Raw genomic sequence first — 7,172 nt, forward strand, 5'->3', positions numbered from 1 at the left:
TGATGATAGATAGATAGATAGATAGATAGATGATAGATAGATAGATAGATAGATATAGATAGATAGATAGATAGATGATAGATAGATAGATGATAGATAGATAGATAGATAGATGATAGAGATAGATGATAGATAGATATAGATAGATGATAGATGATAGATAGATAGATAGATAGATAGATAGATAGATAGATAGATAGATGATAGATAAACTACAGTATCTTTTTCCCTCCAGTGTGCAGGGAAGGTTTATAGACATGGCTACATCTGAGAAAGCCCGTGTAATTCCAGTGCTCCACAAAGCCCTCCACAGCACACTTCTATTTTGGGTTGTAGATGGGTCTTTCCTGAATTCAGTCTATGGAGAGTGACTTGGGGGAGCGCTCCCATAGTTTGACAGTGTGGAAGCACCCTGATATTTGGCAAATGCAGAAATGTGGGACTTAGCAGAGCCTAGGCATCACGTCAGCCCCGAAGCCCAATCCAAAGCTTTGTGGCAACCGAGGTGCATGACACAGAACTCTCTGGAGAACAGCTTTGCACACGCATTATGGCATCTCCAGCAGCTACCCGTCTGCAGTGAGGGTGCAATATCTGGCGCTGTCTCATAATCTGAAGTGAACGGGGAAGAGGGGCCATGTGAAAGCAGGCTGTGTATGAATGCACATTATTATGGCACAGTGTTGCTGTTTCTCAAATGGAGAAAACATTTCAGATTTCATTATGAGCAGAAGTTCCTTGTAGTCAGGGGCCGTTAGGAGCTAGGATAACACCGGAAAGACTTTGCACCACTTATGGGAGACGGATTCCTTAACATTCTCCAAATGTTCCAAAGCAGTTTAGGGATCTGATCTTGAACCCCTTTGCCAAATTTGCATTTAGTTCCCACAATGAGAGCAAGGTTGTCTTGGAAACAGGTGTTCTCCTAAATTTCCTCTTTTTTTTTCTTTTCTTTTTAGGTATACACTTTTGAACTTCTCTTCCCTTGTCAGTTTTCTCTATCTTTCATTCTTCCTCGTTTCATTTCTTGGAGGTTATTTTCCTTTTCTTTTCTTAACTGGTAAACGTGTGCTGGTTAAATCTGCAATGATCTTCTTCATCTCTTTTTAGGGCATCAGCTGAATGGGCCACATTTAGAGAAATATATATATATATATTAAATAAATATATATAGGAACGAGAACTGTTGGATTACACCTTTAACATATCAGCAAATATCAGTCAAGCTGAAGACTTCAGACTTACTCTCTTTCTGATTGTTTAGACTGTACCATTTCTTTAAGAAAAGTCACGTCAGCTGGGTTCGAAAGGACATAAGCTTGAAACAGAAACATAAATAACAACAACAACAAAAAACCACAGACAAAATCACGACAGGAGCAAGATCGTCTAGGATTTCTGCAGTGAAACTGATGTTACCACAGCGGCTTTTCTCCAAACAGGAAATGCAAACCTTGATACTGACAAGAGGAGTGCCTGTTTGCCACCAAGGATGCAGTTGCTATGGAAACCCCATGGCACCAGTCACTAAGCATCTTTATCTGTCATTCCTTAGCTATATAGGGACCAAAGGACATAACTTTTTATCGCAGACTTGTAGCTGTATGTAAATTACAGAAGTTCTTTCCTTTTCTCATGAGCTGTTCCTATAACAGGTTTTGAGAGCAATTATATGAAATATGTAAAAACTAAAAAAAAAAAAACCGCTTAAACGCTTTTAAAAAAAATGGCAAGATAATAGTTCTTTGATACTTGGGGAGGATCTTTGGTTATACATTAATTAAGAGTCTATGAAACTTTCGTATGGTTTTCTGTATAATATGTATGGAATGAGTGCTTAGAAGGGGAAGGTTGAGGTGGGTATCTGTGGAAAGCAGACAAAGAAAAACCCACAAAAATAAGCAGATCACTGGACTGGAAAGTGATGGTGATGATGATGATGATGATGATGATGAAGAAGAAGGCGCAGAAGACGAAGACAAGAAGGCTGATGCAAAGTAGAAAGAACACAAGTTTGTAAATGCTTCTGACTCCACCCGCCCTAAAATAGCTGTACAGAATTTAAAAAAGAAAAAAAAAGTTTAAAATACCTATATAATAGGGGGGAAAGGATTAGATGACATAAAAAGCAAAAATAAAAAAAATAAAAAAGCAAAAAAAAATATACATAGAGGTTAGCATTAATGCTAAAAAAAAAAAAAATCCACAAAGATGTTGTAGAACTGTAACTTTTGTAGAGTTTAGAATGAAATCAGTTCCTGCTCTCAGCCAACTGCTGTTGGAAGCTGTGTCTTATTGGGGGTGGGGGGAAGGGGGGGGCAAAGGAGAAGATGGCTGATCTCGGCAGCTTTTTAAACTGCAAGCATTCCAGCTAGTAATAAATAAATAAAACTAATAAGCAAACGAAACAAAAAAAAAATCTCAATTCCTGTAGGCAACGCAAAGGGGGGGTGGGGCGGGGGACTTGACGGCTATCTTCTTGCAGACTATCGGAAGTTAGTTCGAACTTGACGAAAAAATAAATAAACTGGAAAAAGAAAACCACAGCTAAGACGCTTTCATGTTTCCATAAGCTGTCGCCAGCAACCTCCAATCATCTTTCGCTTCAGTAGCTTCCATATTTGCTCTAGAACCCTTCAGGACGGGGGTGGGGTGGGAGCGGGGTTTAGCCTAGAACCTTAATCTTAAAAAAAAAACCACAAAAAAACATTTAAAAAAATATTTAAAACACAAAAACAAAAAACAAAAAAATTACAAAAATGCAATCTCTTTGAAGAATTTCTGAAACTGTTTACAAGGAATTTTGAAAAACAGGGGGATGTTTAAAAATAAAAGATGCTGGCTCTGTTTTTCTGTAAATAAATTTGCATATTTTGTAGGACTTTTAATTGTAATGATAGAGAAAAAAAATCAAGGAAAACTATTTAAGGAAAGCACGATATTTATCTTTGGTAAATGACTTTAGAGCAGTTTAAAAAAAAGTTGCTTTAAAATCTGAATCAGAAAAATAGAAACAATGAATTATTTAAGAACACATATATTTTAAAGTATATCATATTTATTATAATTTATTTCCACTGTGTTAAAACTTGATTTTTTTAAGGGTGTGTTTTTTCCCCTTTACTCCATTTTATTGGACCGAGAACAACGACACTGTTCTTTTACGAATAATTGTTTGCCTTTTCGTTTCGATTTGGGGGATTTCTTATTTCGTTTTTTAAAGAAACTGTTCTCTGTCTTTCTCCCTGTTGGGCCTGATTTTGAAGTCTTTATACTGGCTAAACAGCCCCCCTGGTCTTCTCTGGTTGCTGCGATGAGACCACTGAAACAAGCCCCTAATCTAGGTGTGTAAATGACTCCGCAGTTCCATACAACTGCTCTCTGATTCTCAATTCCCTAAAACTCCTTGTAATCTTCTGTAATTATTGAATGACGCTTACCAGCTTAGCCCTAAATAAAGCACAGTTTAAAAAAAGAAGCAGCACGCTTTACTTCTCAATGGTTTCCTCCCCCCCCCCCCCAGCCTCCCTTAATGTGTTTGCTCTGAGAACCAAATGAATCGCTTTCGACTATTTCATTAATATACATTGTTTGAGTATCAGAACAAATCCCTTTGCGATATAAAACATATCTCGCTGGACTGAATTAGCGACACGGTCTCATTTAATGTCTGCTTGGTATTCCACAGCCATTGACCTTAAACCTAGTAGGTGATGAGATCAAGAAAAAGTACACACAAATTAGAGATATGACTTCACCCAACACAAGACGGCTGTTTGATTTCAGACTTGGGGGGCTTTTTAATGATGAAAAGGAAGAAGGCCAAAATTCAAGACATTGCCTGGAGGCGGGTTAGAGAATGGATGGCGGCTAATGGATTGAGGTTGAATCCTGACAAGACAGAAGTACTGTTTTGGGGGGACAGGAGACGGGCGGGTGTGGAGGACTCCCTGGTCCTGAATGGGGTCACTGTGCCCTTGAAGGACCAGGTGCACAGCCTGGGAGTCATTTTGGACTCACAGCTGTCCATGGAGGCACAAGTCAAATCTGTGTCCAGGGCAGCTGTCTGCCAGCTCCATCTGGTACGCAGGCCTGAGACCCTCCCTGCCTGCACACTGCCTCGCCAGAGTGGTGCATGTTCTAGTTATCTCCTGCTTGGACTACTGCAATGCGCTCTATGTGGGGCTACCTTTGAAGGTGACCCAGAATCTACAACTAATCCAGAACGCGGCAGCCAGACTGGTGACTGGGAGCGGCCGCCGAGACCACATAACACCGGTCTTGAAAGACCTACATTGGCTCCCAGTACGTTTCCAAGCACAATTCAAAGTGTTGAAAGCCCTAAACGGCCTTGGACCAGTAGACCTGAAAGAATGTCTCCACCCCCACTTCTCCTTTGAACTGTCATTGAAACCTCTCTCTCTTTTTTTGCATGCAAATGCAATTTTTTCAGCAATGGTGTCACACAGTGGTTCTGGTAATGATAATAACAGTCTGCCCAAGGGAGCAGTCAAGCCTCAGAATTTTGCCCTAGCTGCAGTTTCGGGGGCAGCCCCACATAGAACACATTGCAGTAGTCCAGCTTGAAGATGCGACTGAATTGCAGGGAATGGGAGGGACACAAAGGCAAACGGTTGTTGCGGGAATAAAACCAAGTTGCTGGAACTGAAACGCACACATACACATATATTCAAACGTTTCTGGGTAGATTGCTTCCTGGTCCACGCACAGAAAGGCTATTTTAAAATGTATACAGGAATCAAGCAGAGTTTACTTCTCCCGTCGTGATGCTAAACGCATTTACCTGGGAATAGCAAGCATCCGTTTTGCCGTAGAAAAGGGTAGCACATTTTTAAAGTGAAGGTAATAAACTGAGCATCTGTAGCTAATTAGACGCCTGGAGAGCCACTTCCCGATTATAAAATGCTTATATATATATATTTTAAAGCATACTGTGTTGACCAGCGTTAGACCTGGTGCCCAGCCTAGATGCTAACATGGAGCCTGTCTGCAGCTGCTCCTATCATATGCTGGTCTTGAGGTGGTCGTTTGGAGGCCTCCTAAGCTGTGGAGCTACCGCTTGATCCCACAAACTCTTCTTATGCTCTTTTGTTCTTAGTTAGTAGATCTTTCAAAGTGTTGCTTTTGACCTATAAAGCCTTAAATGGCTCAGGACCGCAATATCTCAAGGACCACCTCTCCCCCTATGAAACCAGACCCTGCGATCATCACCTGAGGCCCTTTTTCATATGCCTCCTCCACAAGAGGTCTGGAGGGTGGCAAAACAAGGACAGGGTCTTTTCCGCAGTGGCTCCCCATTTGTGAAATTCTCCTCCCGGGGAAGCTCACCTGACCCCTTTGTTACACACAGTGGCATAGCGTGGGAGGTGCAGGGAGGGCCGGCCGCACCGGGTGCAACATCTGGGGGGGCGCGCTCGCACTCGCAGCTCTCTGCCCCTACTAAAATCCACGGGTTAGGGGGCGCAAATTACTTGCCTTGCCCCGGGTGCTGACAACCCATGCTACGCCACTGGTTACACACACCCAACTCTGAAACCCACTGCGAAGGGCCATGGCGGGGGGGTCATCTAGAGCACCCCTCAGCAATGCAAGAATCTTTTGCCCAGCGTGGAACTCGAACTCACAACCCTGAGATTAAGCATCTCATGCTCTACCAACTGAAATGATATCCTAGTAAGGCTATTTATTGCCAACGTGGTTCACGCAGGTAAGTGTCTTGCAGCAGAGAGATTCGGGCTTGGGGTGGGGGCCATTCTTCCCGTAGTGGGGGTGGTCAAGACACGGTTGGAGGATGGACGGCGGCTAACAGATTGAGGTTGAATCCTGACAAGACAGAATTCTGTTTTGGGGGACAGGGGGCGAGCGGTTCTGGGAGACTCCCTGGTTCTGAATGGGGTAACTGTGCTCCTGAACAATCCAGGTGCGCAGCCTGGGGGTCATTTTGGACTCACAGTTGTCCATGGAGGAGCAGGTTAATTCTGTGTCCAGGGCAGCTGTTTACCAGCTCCATCTGGTACGCAGCCTGAGACCCTCCCTGCCCGCGGACTGTCTCGCCAGAGTGGTGCATGCTCTAGTTATCTCCCGCTTGGATTACTGCAATGCGCTCTACGTGGGGCTACCTTTGAAGGTGACTCAGAAACTACAACTAATCCAGATGGCGGCAGCTAGACTGGTAACTAGGAGCGGCCACCAAGACCACATAACACTGGTCTTGAAAGACCTACACTGGCTCCCAGTACGTTTCCGAGCACAATTCAAAGTGTTGATGCTGACCTTTAAAGCCCTAAACAGCCTCGGTCCAGTAGACCTGAAGGAGCGTCTCCACCCCCATCATCCAGCCCGGACACTGTGGTCCAGCACTGAGGGCCTTCTCGTGGTTCCCTAGCTGCAAGAAGCCAAGTTACAGGGAACCAGGCAGAGGGCCTTCTCAGTAGTGGCACCAGCCCTGTGGAACGCCCTCCCACCAGATGTCAAGGAGAAAAACAACTACCAGATTTTTAGAAATATGAAGGCAGCCCTCTTTAGGGAAGCTTTTAATGTTTAATAGGTGATTGTATTTTAATATTCCACTGGAAGCCGCCCAGAGTGGCTGGAGATTATTATTATTATTACAAAAGTCTGTGCTAGAATGACAACACCATCTGGGCACCTCAAGACAACCCAAGATGGTGGCTGTTCCTGTAGAAGAAGCGCAAGAGCTCGTGTCAAGGGGCAGCTTTCCTCAACAGTCTGCTTCACCTCTTCCACTTTGGGAGCTCCACTTTGGGTGGGTGTGGGGATCCAGACCTTCCAGAGAAGGATTCCCACATGCTTGGTGTCATGAGTAAACCAGGCCAATAGTGCCAGTGCATGAAGCATCAGCCTGATAGCATCTCAGAACCATTTCCCTCATGAGGTTGTGGACTCTCCTTCCTTGGAGGTTTCTAAGCAGAGGGTGGATGGTCATCTGTCATGGATGCTTGAGTTCAGATTCCTGCGTCACAGGGGGTTGGACTAGATGACCCACAGGGTCCCTTCCAACTCTACAATTCTATGATTCTATGATTCAGACTCCAGGCTTGGGTATGGAGGCGGAAATTCACTGTGGTTCATATCTTACCTAACTCACACGCCACGAAAGGCTGCACAAACAGAAAGGCAGGTGTCCTTCA

At 43.9% G+C, this 7,172-nt stretch overlaps 1 protein-coding gene across 14 annotated transcripts in view; it reads left to right on the top strand.

The window, feature by feature from the left end:
* CELF4 (CUGBP Elav-like family member 4) overlaps window positions 1-3,478 on the top strand; it is a 799,988-nt gene extending 796,510 nt beyond the window's left edge. For all 14 annotated transcript variants that reach the window (XR_014502794.1, XM_083402976.1, XM_083402966.1 and 11 more), the window contains one exon: window positions 1,111-3,478. The gene's annotated coding sequence lies outside the window, so the exon portion shown is untranslated. The remainder of the gene's footprint in view (window positions 1-1,110) is intronic.
* Window positions 3,479-7,172: the final 3,694 nt, after the last annotated feature.

This window comes from Podarcis tiliguerta, assembly GCF_965153285.1.
Source record: "Podarcis tiliguerta genome assembly, chromosome: 11".
Lineage (NCBI taxonomy): Eukaryota > Metazoa > Chordata > Lepidosauria > Squamata > Lacertidae > Podarcis > Podarcis tiliguerta.